The following is a 21,061-nucleotide window of genomic DNA, read 5'->3' on the forward strand; positions in this document are numbered from 1 at the left end:
GTGTGGGGTATTGTAGCGAGTGGTTTAAAGTGACTAATTTATAAAAAGTTTTCCATGACTTTTTGACTATATTTTGTTAATATGCTGAAAAACACTATAATGATTTACAGCACTTGAGGCTGGCTGAATACTTTTAGTGACATATGATGCTACATTAAAAAATATGTTTTACTGTGTTGTGGAAAAGCATATCATTTAAAGAGATGTAACCTTTGCCTGTAGTATTGATTCATCCAGATGTTACTAGATTACAAATATCAGTATTCTTCTCTATATTATCATGGGTTAAATCATGATGGAGGCTGTAGTCTGGCAGCCACAGAGATGGATTAGACGTATTCCAAGTCTTCCTGTGCCAGCAGATCAGTTGATGCAAGAGAATGCTTTAATAGGAATTCTCCCTGCTCTGTTTTACACTTGACTCTCTTCCTTCTTTGTTTCAAATGATCAAATGAAGGTATGGGATCTAATATCCAGAATTCTGGGGACCACGGCTTTTCCTGATAATGGATCTTTCTGTAATTTGAATCTTTATACCTCAAGTCTACTAGAAGATCATGTAAATATTAAATAAACCCAATAGGCTGGTTTTGCTTCCATTAAGGATTCATTATATGTTAGTTGGGATCAAGTACAAAGTGCTGTTTTATTATTGCAAAGAAAAAAATAAATTGGATTATTTGAATATAATGGAGTGAGATGGCCTTTCAGTAATTTCATCCTTTCTGGATAATGGTTTTCTGGATTCTATATCTGTACTATGTAAATCCAGTAAGATTAACTATTTACAAAGTAACACAGATCACCAGAGGACTGAGTTTCTAATTCAAGCCAAAGTAAAAAACAAACAAAAAAAAAGACCTGGGGATCCATTTTCTTAGACCAGTACCTGACCCATACTCACATCCCGTAACCCTCAATTTCCCCCCACTAACCTGCTACCCGACCTGCAATAGGCCAACTTATCCTCCAACACAGGGAACACACAAAGCTGGACGTGATATCACATTGAACCAGAAGTGACGTCACTCCGGAGCTGAAACTGCATGAAAAGAAAGCTGCTAGAATCACAGGGGAGGGTTCAAGCCCGTACCAAGCCAGGTTACCTGCAGACTGAGAATTGGGGACTTTTGACCAAACCTGACCACTTTGCGGGTACCCATGGGTACCTGAACCGATGCAGACCTCTACCCTCTAGTTTCATATTCTCTACATTTATATTTATGCCCGAATCCTTTTCTCCTAATAAAGTGTCCCTACCTGCAGAGGTTTGTTTATTTTATTTTTGTCAAAGGAAATTACACATTTAGCTTTAAATAATAAAGCATCTCCGCCATGTTAATCATAATTAATGACCAAAAAACAATAAAGCTTTATTTTTAAAGTGTATGGTCAAACAAAATACATTCCACATGGCATGAAATACACAATCATAAGCAGTCTGAATGTCATGACGTAAATTATGGATCAGCAACTTGACTGATATCAGCCATACTGTTTGTTAATTATAAAACAGGTAGAAGGAATTAAGAGATGTTTGCTTTAGGGATGCACCGAATCCACTATTTTGGATTCGGCCGAACCCCCGAATCCTTTGCAAAAGATTCGGCCGAATACCGAACCAAATCCTAATTTGAATATGCAAATTAGGGGTGGGAAGGGGAAAACATTTTTTTACTTCCTTGTTTTGTGACAAAAAGTCACACGATTTCCCTCCCCGCCCCTAATTTGCATATGCAAATTAGGATTTGGTTCGGCTGAATCCTGCTGAAAAAGGCCGAATCCTGGCCGAATCCTGAACCGAATCCTGGATTCAGTGCATCTGGATTTAAACAGGTGACCAGTAAATGCAGCCTGCTTATTGGTTACTATTAGGGACAGATTTTTCAAGGGTCGAATTTCGAAGTGATAAATACTTTGAAATTCGACCATCGAATGGCTTTACTTCGACTTCGAATATTGAAGTCCAAGTTTTTTTCACCGAATTCACGGTCAAAGCAAAATCGCTTGATCGAACGATTAAATCTTTCGAAGGATTTCATCCATCGATCGAACGATTTTTCTTCGCCTTAAAAAAACGTAGAAAACTGCTCTAGAAGGTCCCCATAGGCTAACATAGCACTTCCGCAGGTTTAATTTGGTGAAGTATTGAAGTCGAAGTTTTTTTAAAGAGACAGTACTTCAATTATCGAATGGTCGAATATTCAAACTATTTTACTTCAAATCGAATTCGAAGTCGTAGTATCCTATTCGATGGTCGAAGTATCCAAAAAATTACATTGAATTTCGAATTGTTTTACTTAGAAAATTCCCTCAAATTCACTTCGACCCTTGATAAATCTGCCCCTTAGTGATTAGACCTGTAGCACAAAAAAAAACTTTTTTTCTTACATAACCCCCACATGGGCCTAATTTACTAACACAGGAGCTAAATTGCACCAGTGCAACTAGCAATAGTATCCAGTCTGATCCTTGCTTTCATTTAATAACCTATAGCAGAGTGGTCTAAACTAACTGCTGATTGGTTGCCATAGGTAACTGCACTCATTAACAACCTACATTAAATTATACCCTTAATCTTTTGTATTTCCATTTGTATACACTTTCTGTGCAAAAACATTTTCCCCATTAGCTATAGTTTTTGCCCCTTTTTATTCTTCATAATATTTTCCATCAGAAAACCCACGGATAATCCCTAGCTCTCTGTGTGTACTGTATGACACACTCTACTTAAATTAAAACTCATTTAAGAGCTATGTCTCATTTGTACTGGTATTTATTTATTGTGGTTTTGACCTGTATTAGTACAAGATTTCCCCATCATCCGCTCAAATGCTGTCCCTTGCTTCCTGCCAGTGGAAGTTTCCTGGGTGTAAACAATCACAGCCCACTTCCTTTACCACAACAAAATCCTTTTGCTCGTCTTCATGTTCTAATACCTTTGTCATAACTTGAAAAAATCCTTCTTTTATCATAATGCTTAGCTGATGGCTTGCATCCTGTTTATAGGGAAAAACACTGATGTGGCTTAATGCAGTATACTGTAGTTATATCTTCATTACGTAAACATCCAGACTTATATATAGAACTGTTACTGCTTCTGGGACTTTTTCACAACCAACTAGTTTTTGTAAGGTGGAGTGTTTGCTAATCATAGCATTTCCTCAAGGTTTAAACAGAAAATAATTTGTATTCTGGAATTGTTCCTATATTTAGTATTTTCTACTGTTCAGTTTAAAGGAGAAGGAAACAAAAAAAATGACACCTACATCATTAGGTTTGCCATCAGGCCCCCTTCTGAAACGCTATATTAGGAACTCCTTTATCCCTGTGGTTTTTGTGCACCTGCGTTCTGAACTTTCGGCACTGTGAACATTTTGGCGCCGTCATTTTCAAAATGCCCATCACTTCCGCCCTTTACTGCACATGCGCCTCCTACATGACCCATAAGTGAATACAGACCTCACAGACAGACCGGATAGCTGGCTGCCTTCTTTTAAGCTCCCCTCCTCAACTCCTGCGCTCGCTCGCTGACAGACTGTAAATTAAAGGCAGAGCGAGCGCAGGAGCTTCAAAGATAGTTTCTTAGCAACGGAGAAGCTGCATGAGCTATTGGTGCTTGTAATTAATGAGGCGGGGCAGAGGGTCAGCTTGTAATTTATGATGCAGGGGGGAGCATAGTCATCACTACAAAAGATTCTTGTGCGCATGAGCACGGCACGGCTGGAAACTATTGCGCATGCGTGTGGTCTATCCAGACAGTTTTATGGATAGAAACAAGGGTATGCTTTTTAATACATGTTTAAACTTTTTAAAAAATCAATTGCAGCAAAAAGATTAAGGGCAAAACTAATGAGGGAATGATTGCTGGTAAATATATGAATATACTATTCATTGGCAACACTTAGAGCTTAAGTATTTTTTTGGCTTTCCTTCTCCTTTAAGGCTATTATTAATCATATTGAATAAAAGGATCTGTTCTTTGACATCAGGTCAATAACCTAGTGTGCTATAACCTTGATGATTATATTCTGTTTTACATACTTCATATATTCATCAGTCAGAATATAAGAAATATCTTTTTTTTATTTCCTGTTACTTATATAGTGCAGACACATTTCCAGAGAACTTTACAGAGATTATTTAATAATTCAAGCCAAAGTACAATATACCTGTTGTGCCTACTTGAATGTTGCCAGAACTATTTAACATTGGAAACACATTCAAGCCCTTTAAGTAGCCAGTTGCACATTGACCCCTATGCTTAAACCCACGTCACTCACCAAAATCAATTAAAGAAAACAACAACCATAATAGTATAAATGTGAAGAAGGTGCTTTGTGATAAATATTTGAAGTTGCGTAAAGGACAACTAAACCCCCCCATTGCCCCCCCTCTGCTGGCCCCTCTCCCTGCTTCCCCCCTGCACAGTCTTACCCCTGAATTCTTTCCCCTCTGGAGATAGCAACCGCACATGCAGAGTGAACTCAGCGGAACTCACTGCACCATCTTCTTCTCCTCCGTAATTTTTGTGTCTTCTTTCTCCCCTTTGGCAATTACCCTCTCATTTGGCGCATGTGCAGTTGTCGCGAACCGGAAGATTGCTCCAACTGTGAATGCCCCAATACGCCACTCACTTCACAAAGATTACCGAAGAGAAGAAGATGGCATCCATGAGCTCCGCTGCGCTCATTCTACATGTGAGGTCGCTATTTCTAGAGGAGAAACAATTCAGGGTTAAGACTGGGCAGGGGAAGGCGGGGGGCAATGGGGACTTATCACAATGGAGGGTTTAGTTCTCCTTTAATGTGATAAAAAATGAATCATGAAATAATTTAATTATATAATTAAATTATACTGAATTCGCCATTTAAAAATGGTAGCTCTAAATTTTCGGTTACTACAAAGGACTCTTTTCACCACAGTCAAAATGCAAAAAAAGCCAAAGCTTGAAAAAGGAAAATTAATAGAAAATAGAGAGGTGAAGATATTCCCTAAGATTCTACTATCTCCCTAGGGATACCACATAGAAAATGTCAGGACACCTAGGGCTGTGGTCTCATTAGTATCTTCACTATCTTACAAAAGATGATTTAGGAGTCTTCTTACAGAATATGATATTTAAAGGGCATATTACTACAGGCTTGGGGCTGCCGCAAGGGCTCTTGCCCCTACATCCTTGCAGTAGTCTCTGTCCACCCTCTCACAGTGAAAGTGAAAGCAGGACTGGCTGTGAGCACATGGCTCTCCTGTATATTCACCTTGTGACACTCTCCGGTATCTGCCAGACATGCTACCCAGGGACAAACTCCACCCCCTCCCAAGACTCTAGGAGACCCTGTAGCTGCACAGGCAGGGGATTTCTACCATGTGGTTCAGACCGTAGGGGAATTAACCCTACGGTCTCCTAATTGTTATTATTATTATTATTATTAATATTAAGATGCCCCTTGCCTTCCACATCACCCAATCAGATTTGAAACCTTCCCAGCTCTTCCAACTGTCAGAGAACTAGGTTTGGTAGAAATTGGTGACATGGCATTTGGCATTTCTGAACCTGATTTTCTTTTACCCTGTAATAATAAAACAGTACCTTGTACTTGATGGTAACTGAGCTACCTGAATCCATGTTGGTGAAAAAATCATGGCTTTTTTTTCATTTATACATTTGTCTTAGTATTAACAAGTTATGGAATACACATATATACAGTATATGGAATGCAGAGAGTTGAAATTTTGATAGCTGCAAGTTCCATCTAACATAAATAGCTAAAACAGGATTGTAAATTGGAAGGATTTCTAAGACATGCAAGAGCAGTTAGGCAATTCTAAAAGAAATACACAAGTGATACTAGTTTAACAATATATCACCACACCAATCTGTCATTCCCAGAACCTTAATAACAAGTTCTGCATTTACAAATTTTTGGAAATACTCTTTCTCTTTTTTTCCTTGTTGCTACATAAGACCAAATATTAAACACAGTATTATGCTTCTACTTGAAAGATGTTAAGTCATCTTTCTCTTTCCCATACCTCTCAACATTTAAAAAAAAAATTGGGACATCTCCTCCAGCACAAAATCCATTTATGTATGGGGAGTATGCCCAAACTCTTCTAATTTTGTAGGAAGATAGAAACCATATCAAGTATTATATATATATATATATATATATATATTATATTTTCCTTTTCTAACTATTAAAAAAAAAAAACATTTAAAAAATGGCTCTTTATTTTCTCTAGTTTTTGCCCTTCCAATAATATGAATTTGAAAGAACTCCTGATTTTCATTTCAATTATCCAGGGACAGTTGTTGAAAATTAAGTTAGCTATAAATGAAAAGTCTTATAATGATGCTCAGCTCAGAAAATGAAGTTATAAAGCAAAGAAGTTTTAAGCAAAGCTGTGTCCAGTTTACCAAAATGTACAGCAGGTGGTGATGTTTTAAACTCATATCAACAGTGTAAAAACTGCTTACCGTATATCTCAAAAACCTGAAAAATAATAATTTGTGTAAACTGCCTTTGAGTAATCAGCCTTTATTACTTTAAAATCGATATAAACATTGTCTTTTTGAACTTCCAAATTACAGTCGAAAGGGGGAATGTAATAAAAGACACAGGAGAAAACCTATTCACACGAATAAGAATAACAATTTTCATTTTGCAAAATAAAATTCTTCATAAGTTATTGCACTGCAAATTTTAATTGCACATTGCACACTTTTTAGGCATGCTTGAAGGTGCTCTCATCTTTTGGAGCGGATAAAAACCTCAATAAAATCGTGAAATAATCTGAAACCTTTTTAGGATTTGTCGCCGTAAGCTGTGACTTTTTTTTAGATTTGACGCCCGAAACCTCAGATTTTTTTTTGGATTTGATGCCCGAGAACAAGAAATTGACTTCTTCATGAACTCAGCAGGTCTGAGTTGGAGTACTTTTTTATTCGGACTGTTAACACTGTTGGGGTTTAATAAATCACAAAGAAATCAAGATAAAATTGTGTTTCCCCTTTAAAAGTCCAACCAGAAAAAAACGATTTTAATAAATAACTGCCTAAAATTTGCAATGTTTTTTTTTTATCGAGCCTTTTCCCGCACAAGATTTTTTGAGTTCATTTATTCAGAAATACGGTAAAAATGTGGATGGGAGTTTGGACGAAGTGGTTTAAAGAAAATAATGAGAATTTTTCTGATTTTAGTAGTGCAGCAGTAGTGCATTTTTAGGCTATTACAGTCTAGCACCATCTAGAGGCAGGATTTAGCACTAAAAAAAGACTGCTACAAAATGTGTAATCCCAATGGCTTCAACTGTATGTTAAATTCACGCAAAGGAAAATTTGTTTAAACAAAGGCTTGCATTTTCACATTGCAAACATTTATCCCTTACCAAATTTTATTACATTCAGTAGTTATTTATGCAAGATGCAAGGATATGCTTATGAGTGTGCATAGTACAAAACTGTGAAGAAATTGCCACATTATTTATGCACAATGCAGCATTATACAGAAGTGCACAGAGTGTGTGCTGACACAAGAATCTTTAATTAATTGAATTTTTGGTGCAACTGACTATAGTAAGTAAATTACCCCAACTGGGATTATCGTTTAGTTTGTGCCTACTACTTTTACTCTACAATCAAACTTCAGAAGGGTGGATATAATTCTGTTTAAACATTAAGGGCTAGAAAAAAATATTAAATGCCTGATTTAGGATGCAGTGTTTCCATCTTTATAGATCCTTGATTCCAGCTATCATTATGCTTTAATCCTTTATAATATACTAAACTCCTACTCTCCTATGTTAGAGTCCTTAGTCCTTAGTGTGTTAGGCATGCAACACACTAATGATTATTGTGGGAAAAGTAAATTATTTTGTTTAGCAGATGACAATGATCTCCTATGCTTCCATTCTGAATATTTTGTCAAACAGTTATGAGAGAATGAAATAATAGCAATACCTACATTGCATGAGTATCTGCAGGAAAGGGCCAGGTTTAAGAACATAATACATTCTCTGTATAAGCAGTGTTTATATTATATTTACTTTTCCTTAAAGTGGGCATTAAAGAAGCTACTGGTAGGACAACAATTTAAGCTGGGGATATTACAGTTCATAGGAATTGTAGAGGAAAAAGAGAGGTAGTGGATACACAATGGAGAATGGTTATCTAGAAATTATTTTGTTCATTTCCAGATCTTGACATCCGCAGGTAGAGATGAATAAACTTAACAGAGTTTAGAAGAAAATAATGAGAGAAAAAGGTAATGTTGGATGAACTTCATGCCTCACTTCCTCCTTTCCTGTCATAATTTAAATAGCACACTAGTGGACTCTACCTGCCAAATGCTTGCTATGGGATATATAATCTGGAACAAACTCTGCACCTGTTTACATACTGTGACTCACTGGCTATACAGATACTTCAGAAAAGAAAAAAGTTAGTATTTTTAAAACTGTTAAAGATTATATCACTTTATCAAGCATAATAAGTAAATTTATAAATGATCTGTTATCTGGAAACCCAAATTATGGGAAGGCCATTGACTATTTATAATCAAATAATTCATATTTATAAAAATTATATTATTTATCTCTATAATAAAAACAGTACCTAGTACTTGTCCCCATCTAAGATATAATTAATCCTTGTTGTAGGTAAAACAATCCTACTGGGTTTATTTAAATGATTTTAAGTAGACATAAGGTGTTACAAATTACTTAAAGACCCCTTATATCGGACAACCCTGTTCCCAATGTTCTTAAACAGGACCCATACCTGTATCACATTTTAATGCAACTCAGCAACCAGAGAATGCATATTGTATTATATGGCAAATTACTGTATATTTAATAACCATAACATATTAGGTATTTACACACTAAATAATAATCTATTACCATGGTTTCCATGGAACCCTGTGTTTGTTAGAGAATGTGAGTAATAGCATGTCTCAGAGCATAAAGGATATACTGAAGATCAAAAGCAAGGGAAGGGCTAACCTTGTAAAGAGTCACAATCTGACATTACATCCTCCCACCTCTTCCCTCTGTAAACCCATCTCATGCCATTGGCTTCACTGAACATGAATGTACATATCTAGGAATCTAGGCAATAAATTAACTCAGTAAATGATATACTGTGCTGGAATTATTGATAAACAACAATACATGGCCTGACTTAGGGTTAGGCAGAAGATGCACATGCGGTCAGAGCTTCTTAAGTGAGTAAGGGGGGGGGGGGTGGGGAAAAGATTTATGAATGGGTGTTGCCCTGGATGGGAGGGCCAGAATATTGCCTTGGGTTCTAACACCTATTGCCCCGCACTGCAGTGGTATTTCTTTGATTAGGAACAGAATACACATGCTATTAAATGTTGCTCTTCCTGGCAAACATTATAGATAGCCGCAAAACTTTGCAGTATGTTAACTCAATGCAAAATGCAAGACTTTCGTCACTTGGTAATACATGCTTATTGAAATTGAGATAAAAATTGCAGTGCATGTGCTTTATGTTGCACCTAAATCTTTGCTCAAATATAATGGAGTAATGTATCATTTTATTCTGCAGAACATGTTCATGTGAAGGCATCCTGAATCATATCTGGCTGCCACCTGCTACAAAACATCATTGCCTATTTATTTATCTCTCCCTATTCCTCACCGGCAATGTAAACTATGTTCAATTGAACTCCGAATAATAGTGAGATTGCAGATGGAATATTTGTAATGAAACATATTTTTTGCTTAATTATGCTAAGTATGTTTATTATGCTAGATACATTTTTGCAGAACCAAGTGTACAAGATAATGTCTCCAGTACAATAAAGCCTTGACATATAGGCCCTGCCTGGATTCTTGGCAGACTAACAGAAGGACTTTATAAAAAAAATATATGGTTTACTAAACGTTATATTTTTAACTTTAATATCTTCATATTACCAATAAGAAAGTGACAAATGAATGAAGGTGATGTTCCATTAACCTTAGGATTGTTAGCAGAGAGCTGATCTGAACTGCACATGCAGTAGCTTTGTAAGTCAGGACAGATACACCAACTTCTGTGTGCACTGTAACTTGGTTGCTTTATAGCATTCAGCATAAACACTACTTCAGTATAACATGTCTGTAACAAGAGGTGTCCTAGAGAGAACACACACAGGAGGAGGAAGAAGATAATCACAGAGGGTTACAGGTCAAACATGACATCACATTGCTAAGCAACAATAGATCCTCCCTGCGTTAAGTAACATTTCTTGGAACAATCTCTGTCTGTTGTATTCCAACATAATTAATTAATATCCTTATTAAACTCTGATTACTGACATTTGCCTGTGTTTTCTTGCTGAAACACTTTGGGATACGGTTGCCACCTTTATTCACCTAAAGCTGAATAAAGGGGGCAGGGCTGATGACATAGTGGGCTGGGAAGTAATTCTGGGGTTGGGTGCAATGGTGTGTGGTGGGATTATGATGCTGGGGATATAGCATGAGTTTTGCTAGTGGAAGTGAATTGCACTTTAAACTGCAAGTCACAGTTTCCCAAGAGACCTGCTTATCATAAATTGTTGTAATTGTTTCTTTGCTTATCTGAAATCGATAAAAATGTATCTGTGCAGCTCCCACGTATTCTATGCTCTCTGCCAAAAGCCAATTAGGTTTTAGAGACTTTGTATCTTTTTCTGGCTGTTCAGTGCAGGAGATCAAAAAAAAAAGTCAAGACGTTTCAGCAACAATCCAGGACTGGGGGTGGAGCTGTCAAAATCTTTACTGTCCCAGTGAAAGACAGGACAGTTGGGAGGTATGGCTCTGTCAATATTCTGCCTGATAAGTAAGCCCATTGCTTTAATTTTTTTTTAAAGCCTTTGGACTGTAAATAAGGATGGTTAGGGGCATTACTTGTTTTCATCTTGAGTCATTGCAGGAAATAATTTGTCTATGCTGACAATATTTTATTGTTTCTGGGAGACCCATGCAAATAGTAAACAGCTTTGGCTTGTTCTCTGGTCTGAAAGTTAATTGGAGGAAATACAGTATGTGGCAGAACCTTAATGGGAATAATTTGGCACCTCTGCAGTAGGTGGACCAGTTTCGATGTCTCCACTAAGCCACATCAGCACATGGAGGCTAATTTTGACCCTCTAGTACAAACATGTATTAAAGCAGGGAACAATTGGAAGAAACCCCCCTTATCAATCTGGAGCTGTGTGAATCTGTTTAAAATTATTATCAACCAAAATTCAGAAAGCAATCATTAATTAGATTTCTACATGCTTCTGCTTTTCTATTTAAATGGCAGTGTAATGTGTCTTGTATTTTAACAGCCTTCCCTCAAATCCTTTAAAAATTAGGGAAACCATAATGTTATTGCTTTCAAACATGCTAGTTGTCTGATATAGCTTGAAAGGTTGTAGGTATTTCTTGAGTTTTTATGGAATCCTATCCTTGCATCCTTTATTCTGTGAAATAGGATGGGAACTAAGAGGAGAATGCATGGCCTAGATAGGCACGTGTTAAAACTTGTTTTTGTACATTCTGCTAAATTATGTGTAAGAGATTTTCTGACAAGTTCTGAATAAGGAAAGGAGTGTTTTCTTAAATTGCATTCCGTCATTTGTTTAGTTCCTGTCTTCATCTTGCCATTTAGGGGCCGATTCATGAAGGATTCGAATTAAAAAAACTTCGAATTTCGAAGTGTTTTTTGGGCTACTTCGACCATCGAATGGGCTACTTCGACCTTCGACTACGACTACGAATCGAACGATTCGAACTAAAAATCGTTCGACTATTCGACCATTCGATAGTCGAAGTACTGTCTCTTTAAGAAAAACTTCGACCCCCTACTTCGGCAGCTAAAAGCTACCGAAGTCAATGTTAGCCTATGGGGAAGGTCCCCATAGGCTTGCCTGAGATTTTTTGATCGAAGGATATTCCTTCGATCGTTGGATTAAAATCCTTCGAATCGTTCGATTCGAAGGATTTAATCGTTCGATCGAAGGAATAATCCTTTGATCGTTCGATCGCAGGATTTGCGCTAAATCGCTCGACTTCGATATTCGAAGTCGAACGATTTTAGTTCCTAGTCGAATATCGAGGGTTAATTAACCCTCGATATTCGACCCTCCATACATCTGCCCCTTAGTGTACAATACATTATGTCATTATTATTCTTCCCACCTACAGCTGGTTTCTACGCATTGTGTGCAGTGTGTAATTTAACTCACGGCCGGCCCCAGGCAACGCAGCTGACTGTGTTGCCCCCCATGTACGTGCGCAGACAAGGGCGAACAAGGGCACATTTGTGTGCTTTGCAGTTGGAGCGTGGAATTCGCTCAGTCAGACTAGGGGTAGGCAACAAAGAAGGTACATGCCTGGTGTACATGCCTGGCGCCGCCAAAGCTTTGGGTCCTAGGCACCTGCCTCTCCTGCCTGCCACTAGGTCCGCCCCTGATTTAACCCAGGAACTCCATAATGTGTGTATATATATATATATATATATATATATATATATATATATATATATATATATATATATATATATATAAATTTTTTTTCAATTTATATACAGATTTTGGACCTGTTATCCAGAATGCTGAGGATCTGGGCTATCCCAGATAAGGAATTTTTCCATAATTTTGAAATAGGTACATGCCTGCCCCACCCCCAGAAGCCCTAGGCCTAGGCATGTGCCTTTTCTGCCTACCACTTGGTCCGCCCTGATTTAACCCAGGAAATCCATACTGTGTATAATAAACCCCATATAAAACACAACTTAATGTTTATTCATAAATGCAATATATTTATAGTATATCTGTAAGGGATTTCTCTGTAATTTGAATCTTCATATCTTAAAAAAATTATGTAAATATTAAATAAACCCAATAGACTGGTTTTGCTTCCTTCCGATGAGGATTAATGGTATCTTAGTTTGGATCAAGTACAAGGTACTGTTTTATTATTAAAAAAGAAAAAGGAAATTTTTAAAAATTTGGATTATTTGAATATAGATAAATGGAGTCTATGGGAAACAGTCTGTAATTCGGAACTTTCTGATATCTGGTTTCACTGTTTACAGTTCAAAGAACGATACCACAAGACATTTTGTATGCTACTGTGGGGTGCTCTATTTCTGTGCCCTGGGATGATTATTATTATTAATATTAATCAGCCTATCTTCTCCAATAAAACACCTTTTGCCCCCCTCCTTGATTCAGCCTCTGCTGTCTCTCATCTCTTTACTACACACCAGCTTTTGCCTGTTCTTCTTTTCATTATAATGGTATGCCAGTGAACCATTAACCATTACCTTCTATTGCATCTTGCGCCCTTTGCTCAACAGGACAAGTTGCGGTGAGCAGCCCAAAAAAGCCTTGTATTTAACTGATGACATGTGCAGGCATTAAATAAAGGGTTCTCTTTGTACCTTGTCCCCAGAATTACAGGCAAATCACAGTCATATGCAAATGTTTGTGCTCCATAGTGGCAGTGCAAACAATTTACATCTGACAATGTTGGCCAAAAAAGGCAGTTGTAAAATTGCAGTGAGCAGTATCCCATTGTTGCAGTGATGATTTTATTTGAAGGGGTTGTTCCCTTATAAGTAAACTTTCAGCATGTTATAGAATACACTATTTTTGTGCTTTTCAGTTGGTCTTCATATTTATTTATTATAGTTTTTTAATTGTCTTCTTCTTCCACCTCTTTCCTCTCTCAGAACTGTGAGGGTGTGTACTTCAAGAGTCAGTGAAGCTTGCAGCAAAGCATGCAGCCAATCAGCCTTTATTCTCCAAGTATGAAGAACGCTTGCTTTATTCTAAAAACTTTTTAATTTTTAGCTTCACTGCATAAAATAAAACATATCTCTGTAAAAATCTAAACATGTTTTGATTTCTTCTTTACGTGGGAGGATGAGTGAAGTCTCCTTACTAGTAAAGTATGTTTGTCAGTAGGTTAATTCACAGACTTATTAATGAAAGTAAGGCTAAGCTTAAATGGTCTCTGACACACAGGGCGCCATAAAGGTTCTCAGTACATAAAAAAAATATGTTTGTTATTTTGCATATACCATTCTTGCAAAAAAAAAGGGATTAATGAAACAATATAGTCTCTGAGCCTTACTGTCCTATAAGGAACAGGTTGTCTTTACATCAGAGAGCATTACATGATTCTTTACCTGCAACAAACAGAGTCAGAGGGACCTCCTGCCTTTAGTTAAGAAGATGAACACTGTGGGAGTTTGAATTTCCTCAAACACTGTAAATACATGTCACGTAGCATTGAAATACACGTTTGTCACGGCATATTGTCCAAAGTAACTGGCTCCAGGCACTTTATCAAAACAGAATCCATGTTAAATGTTTTTTGGTATAGTTTTTTTATTTAAACTAAAATTATTTTATGTATAGTAGATGAACTACATGAAGGACTTGGATAGGACAGTTAATTCTTCCCTTCATAAATCATTTAGTGAACTATGAAATAGCTCAGACATTAATTCAAGGAGAAGGAAAGGTTAAAACTAAGTAAGCCTTATCAGAAAGGTCCATCTAAATATACCAGTAAACCCCCAAAGTAATGTTGCTCTGAGTCCCCTGTCAAAAGAAACACTTCATTTCTTTCCTTCTATTGTGTACACATGAGCTTCTGTATCAGACTTCCTGCCTTCATCTTAACCCTCATTGCCCTGGGCAAGAGCATGCTCAGTTTGCTCCTCTCCCCCCACCCCTCCCTTCTCTACTGTAATCTGAGCCCAGAGCAGGGAGAGACTCAGGCAGGAAGTGATGTCACACCACATTAATACTGCACCTCCTATTCTAAACAAACAGAGAGATTCTAGAGCTTTTTACTCAAGTATGTAAAACATTCTACAGAATAAATATAGCATTCTAGCTTGCACTATTGCAGCTAATCTATTGGCAATAAAATGCCTCCATAGCTTTCCTTCTCCTTTCAGGCCTATGGCTGCCTTTTTAAAAGTTAGTATGGATACAAATCAGAAATATATATTTTTAAATATATTTAAGATATGGCATCCATATTGACATATCTCATGAAAGATGTGGTCCATGTTCAGGGCAGCCATCAGGGGGGCATGATATGATGATTCAGCAGGTCAACGTTGGGGCACCTTTAAAGGCACCCAATCAAAAGAAGTTTTCCGGTTTTGTTATATTCATACATAACGATCGAATGTTCATTAATCAACCCTCTTATGTGGGGCTACAGACACTATAAAACCCACTCACAGTAGGTTTTTCAGTGTGTACCTTTCTAAAAAGGAATGCAATAACTGTACAGGAGCTGTTAAATTATACTGTACTACTGTGTTAAATTATACTGTACTATTGTGAACCAAGTAGTCCCAAAAAATACTGTACTGTTCGATTAAAAAACAGATAGGTGGCAACCTTGATAAGAGTAGGTACCTGCTAAAGAAAATATTCTATGGTAAATTGCTAGCATGTTGCATGTTATTCTTAAGGTGGCCATAGACAACTATTGGTTGCAGAAAATGTGTTAGTTTTCAATACAGATGTGTAGAGCTGAATTGTCAGATATACAGGTAGAAACAATAGAATTCTACCTGTATATGATGATTCAGCAGGTCAACGTTGGGGCACCTTTAAAGGCACCCAATCAAAAGAAGTTTTCCGGTTTTGTTATATTCATACATAACGATCGAATGTTCATTAATCAACCCTCTTATGTGGGGCTACAGACACTATAAAACCCACTCACAGTAGGTTTTTCAGTGTGTACCTTTCTAAAAAGGAATGCAATAACTGTACAGGAGCTGTTAAATTATACTGTACTACATTACCACGTATTCGACTACAATCTGTGATGCTATATTTGATTCATTCATACAGAGAATTCAAGTGTTGCAATACACACTTCTGTGCTAAATTAGTTCACCTATAAATGCAATTTTAGATTAATGTACACAGTAAAATTCTGCGATAGTTTGCAATTGGTTTGTAATATTTTTTTTTAGTCATTTCGTTTTTTTTTTTACCCTAGCAGGCAGCTGTTTAAATTAGAGACTGAGATATCATTAGAGACAATTGGGTAAGTAATATAAAGTGGCAATAACAAAGTAATTGTAGCTTCCCAAAGCAAAGTTGTAATCCCCCATTTGAAAGCTGAAAGATGCAGAAGAGGAAGGCAAATCATTCAAAAACTATAATACATTTAGAACATAAAGACCAGCTGAGAACTAAAATAGGACATGCTATAACATACTAAAGGTTAACTTAAAGGTAAGCTACCTCTTTAACTTTGTTTTCTTCTTGACATTTCTAAACAAGGTAGTTGCAGTGTGTCATAGACCTCTTGTGGGGAAAACTGTTAGTAGCACTTTAGTCATGTCTGGTGGTTATAGTTTCATTAAAAAAAATGTGAATCATTATTGAAGTGTTTTATACTGTTCTTTAGTGGCTTAGGATGCAACACATCTGGATTGCTTATAAATATATGACATTTCAACTCAGAGAGACAGAAAATTTGGTACTCTTTGTCTCTTGTATTTCAGCTTTTATTTTGCCTTATTTTTGTTCAAACTGTGGACATATAGTATGGCGGCAATCTAATCTCTATATTTATATAAATATTTCAGGATTTGGCAAAATATACATTTTATCATTTAACTTTACAGTTTAAATGTATAATCTTATAAGCATGGGGTTAGGATGTGTTATTTGTACACCCCTTTGCATTTTGTACTTTATTAAATTGTCACTTTCATCCAAAACTATAAAAGCTTCAGTATTATTTTAATAATCATCTACTATATATTATATACTGTAGAAATGGGAAAATAATAACTTGATCCCAGTAAAAAGTGTTTCTTTTTATATGCATTCTCGATCCCAGCTGCCTGGTCCTTGATGGCATTTGGGGTTGTAGGAAAATATCTCAAATTCTGAGAAATGGCCTTATTCATTTCTCTCCTTTGGCAAGTTAGAGAACACCATATTGAACCGGCTCCTTAGTTTTCCAAGTACTGGAAGGTTACCTCATTGGCATTTTGGGAGTAAACCAATGGGGATTCACCAATGTGTTGCCCAAAATAAGACGTTTTACCTTTGCAGAAAACAAACCTCAAACAACCTAAATGAGCTACTACATTTGAATTGTCATTCCACCTAATACTAGTAAAGTTTAGTCACTAGTGTATTTCATGGTTCTGACCACTTAAGAACACTCGTTTTAGGTGATGTATTGCTTATAGGTGCTTAGCAAGTAAAAGATGCACCATAATTGTGAGATCTCTTGGAATATAAAGAAACTGTATATTTTTATGGACTCCTTTTAGACAGATTTGTAAGATATATTGTCCATGCCATGAGTCAGGCCTTTTGTTGCATTTTTCCATCTTCTCCTAATGCTCCAGAGAAGTTAATCTACTTTAATTTCCATTGCAATGTGCACTTTTGTAATATACTTCAATATACTATAATGTACCGTTGTTCTTTATTCAGCCACACATACTCAGATGACCCATTGCACAAACCGTTGGTTAGAAATTTCTGGGGCCTATATGTGGATTCTGACCTAAAGGTCAGTAAGGGTGGGACTTTAAATGGCTGTGTATTATTTGCTGTTAGGGTTTCAAGATATTTTTGCATATGTAGTTTTCATAAACACAGTTTTGCTGGAAATGCTACTGAATGTAAAAACACAAGTCAAGAATAAATAAATCCGACTGTCCCCAAAATTAAGCAAAATTAGATGCATAAAACTGGCAGCCAAGTGGTGCCAACAGTGTCGGATTGGGATGCCAGGGTCCCACCCAAAAACCTTATACCATTCTCCAAGCTATTTTTGTTCTACTTCTCAATCAACATTTTTCATTTCTTGGTACTTTTCTTTACATGATATATGATATCTTTACATGATATTTTCCATCTATTTGGCCCTTAGTTCCCATAAAGAATTAGGCAATGAACATGAAATTCTTACAAATGTTTAAAAGCAGGAGGGCCCACTGATACCTCGGCCCACGGGGAGTTTTCCTGGTATCCTGGTGGGCCAGTCCAACACTGGGTGCCAACTAAGGTACATTTATTCATATACTGTACATTTTAAGTTTTGTGTATGGAACTGTTAGCAGATGGGATATGCACCTAATGTCAGTATTCATCCAGTTTTTATAATGAAATATTAATTAAAAAATAAAAACAACAAACATTAGATGAAACCATTATTTATTTCAGTTTGTGTCATGATAATAATTATCCTCAGATATTTGTATTTATATTAGGTAAATCATACAATGATTTAAGACATACCCTGGGTTGCAGTCATTTTCATACCTACTTATAGCTATAATAGCTGAACGTTTAAAAACAGGTTCTTGAATGCAACAATGAATTTTCCCCAAGATAAACACAAGTACTCTACCATAATAAGTACCCTTCAAATAGCAGTAATATATAATTTATAAAGATAGTACCTGTACATTACATAATCTTTTTTTACTAATAGCATATTTATCAAGTTACATCAACCCTGTACAGACCACTTAAAATTAGGTGATGAATCAGAGTACATTTTAATCCAGTATGGACAATTACAAGAAGTATATTGAATGTCAATTAAAATGACATGGACATGTTTCTTTCAAAGGACAGCGAATGTGTCAGTATCTATTAAAACAGGGGTGCCCAAAAGGTAGATAGGAATCTACCAGTAGACCTTTAGCTGGTGATCAGTAGATCTCAAGACACTGTCAACAAACAGCTTGTCTAAATCACCCTCCTGTTTCATGCTTTTCATTCATATATTTATTCTGCTAAAGTAGCATAATAAATAGTTATTTGTTAAATATAGCAATATGTATTTTCAAAAATGCTTTTTTGGATGTAGATCATAAGAGGACAACCTCACTAAAAGTAGACTTCACATTAGTAAAGTATGGGCACATTAGTAAAGTATGTTGTCCCTCACGACAGTTTAGGCTAAGTACTTATATCATGCTGGATTAGGGGGTGGTGTAATGCAGTTAGACCAGAATGATGTTTTACTATAACAGGTGAGTGTATTGTGCTGATCCCACCCTACAAGTATCCAGAGCTCAGAGAAATGGACAATCCGTGTGTCAGAGCCTAACATCTACAGGTATTGTGGGGATGGATGGAGCAAAATAGGTGTTTTTAAGCAAAAATAGAACAAAAAAAAAATCAACTTGTCAGTGAGGCTGACAAGTTTAACTTGCATCACTTTAATGGGCAGATTTATCAAGGGTCGAAGTGAATTCGAGGGAAATTTCGAAGTAAAGAAATTTGAAATTCAAAGTAATATTTTGGATACTTCGACCATCGAATAGCATACTACAACTTCAACTTCAATTCAAAGTAAAATAGTTCGAATATTCAATAATCGAAGTACTGTCTCTTTAAAAAAAACTTAGACTTCAATACTTCGCCAAATTAAACCTGCCAAAGTGCTGTTAGCCTTATGGGGACCTTCTAGAGCAGTTTTCTAAGTCGTTTTTTCTAAGTAGTTTTTTTGAAGTCGAAGAAAAATCGTTCGATCAATCGCTGAAATCCTTCGAATACTTCAAACGCAGGATACCCAAATTCGCTGAAAAAACGTCAAATTCGATATTCGAATTCAAAGTATTTTAATTCGATGGTCGAATTTCGAAGTATTTTTATCTTCCAATTCGACCCTTGATAAATCTGCCCCTAAATCATTTTGTCAGCATTTAGTGATTTCAGTTGCATTGCATTATATTTATATATGACTAGTGTAGCGCTATAGTAAATTGTGTGTGCTGTACACCACTATTGAGCTCCACTCCCAATAAATGTGCTCCGGATGAGACCTGTAACCTTAGGGAGTGAGCCCTCGCAAAGGTGTGGAGGCAGGGTGTAGAGCAACTGTAACTGGATTCAGGGTATAATAATTGGGCGCCAGTGGTTCTTATAACTTAAACAGGAATGTATTTATTGAACATACACAATCCTCAGTGGAGTATACAATAGAGCATGACAGGATTTGGCATCACATTGAATAGGCAATACTCACAGCACCACATGATCAGTATCAGTCCCCACAGGCAAGAGGACTTGCTCAGCAGCAATAAAGGTACACCCAGCTTTCAGCCTTTTCCCTAAGTGGAACCTGAGGGGAATCTATCTACCCTGTTCCTATACACTTAGTCCCTACTTCTGGGCTATTAGTGCCCAGGATCTTAATCCCTCTGACTCTCCTCGTCGGAGCCTTGAGCTGCTCAGCTAAATAACCTGTCTGTCTGTTACTCCTAGAGTAACCTATAATGGTGAGTAGCCTATTCTGACTAGACCTGACCTGTCTAGGTTCCATGGAGCTCTGCCTGCCTGTTCAGGTCAGAGCTAGCACAAAATGGACACTGAAAGCATGGCTTCAGAGACTTTTATATCCCAGCACAGTGCCATCTGCTGGTCACTGTGAGAAGCAGCAAAGGGCATAGCTGAGAGCAGAAAGAGCAAACAGTACCCCTCCCAACTGTATTTTAGGACCCAGTTAGGTGTCCATAACATTGAGGGACTGCCTGCACGTAATACTAGGGGTGGTTATTTTACACATCCCTTCACTAGTATATTATCTATTATCATTTTCTAAGAGGTGGAAGTATCTGAAAACACTGAAGCCAATGTTTAAGGCAACATATATATATATATATATATATATATATATTTTAATAATACTAATGATGATTCTTGGACAAAGGGAATGTGAACTTAATTGCACAAATACAATCATATATACTGTTCTCTGACTAGCGTGCTGCTTGATATTGTGCTCTTAACTCCTTATCTGTTCTGCAGTACCCGTGTTAAGGTTAATTGACAGTCTCTTTTCTTGACCCTAGGGTAAGAACTTTGTTGTGTTAAAATTATCCTTAAAGGGCATGTAAAGTCTAAAATAGAATAAGGCTATAAATGCTGTATTTTGTATACTAAATATAAACATAATTTACTGCACCACAAGCCTGAGCAAACAAATAATTTATGCTTTCAAAGTTGGCTACAGGGGGTCACCATCTTATAACTTTGTTAAACATCTTTGCAAG

The sequence above is a fragment of the Xenopus laevis genome, chromosome 1S (genome assembly GCF_017654675.1).
Source record: "Xenopus laevis strain J_2021 chromosome 1S, Xenopus_laevis_v10.1, whole genome shotgun sequence".
Classification (NCBI taxonomy): Eukaryota; Metazoa; Chordata; class Amphibia; order Anura; family Pipidae; genus Xenopus; species Xenopus laevis.